Source organism: Drosophila kikkawai, chromosome 3R (genome assembly GCF_030179895.1).
Source record: "Drosophila kikkawai strain 14028-0561.14 chromosome 3R, DkikHiC1v2, whole genome shotgun sequence".
NCBI classification, from domain to species: domain Eukaryota; kingdom Metazoa; phylum Arthropoda; class Insecta; order Diptera; family Drosophilidae; genus Drosophila; species Drosophila kikkawai.
This window is the reverse complement of record NC_091731.1, coordinates 17,927,512-17,928,153: the sequence shown is the minus strand read 5'-3', so window position 1 is coordinate 17,928,153 and position 642 is coordinate 17,927,512.

Sequence of the window (642 nt, the reverse complement as noted above, 5' to 3'; positions counted from 1 at the left end):
CACATTAAGTGATTTTATGGAGTGGGAAAGGAACACAGTTGTCATTGGCTTAATCAACGGATACAGGCGATCCAGGAGGTGCCTCTGCCCTTTGTTTTTTCCCAGGCTCCCATTCTTTCAAATTATTACATAAATTAACAACAAAAAGGACACCTAGCTTAGGCAAGCTGAAGTTTGTAAATGCTTAAATTTAAAAATGTAGATATCTAGATAGAGTCGACGGGTGATGACATACATAGCTTCGATTGTGGGAGATACTACCATCCGCATCGATAGAATCTTCTGGTCTATATTAATACCCTACAAAGCTTCCCAATTGGACCTTGCCTTATGGGGTCAATGAATTCAGTGTGGTATTTAGGGATGCATCTTGGGGATGTTCTGAATGTGTTAAGCGAGTAATTCAGGTACGAAATCATACGATGGAAGTCCTTGAGGAGCAGGAACAATAGCAATTAGCCCGATTGTCCCTAAAGGCACATATGAAACAATAACACCTCTTAACGAGAAGAGAAAGAACTGAGGTACAATACGTTGACCACAAATAAATTTAAAATTTTTCTATTATCCTTTTGCACAAAATCCTTCTAAACTAAATTTTTTTTTTAAAGGAAGCACACTTCCTGATATATCCTTTTTTAT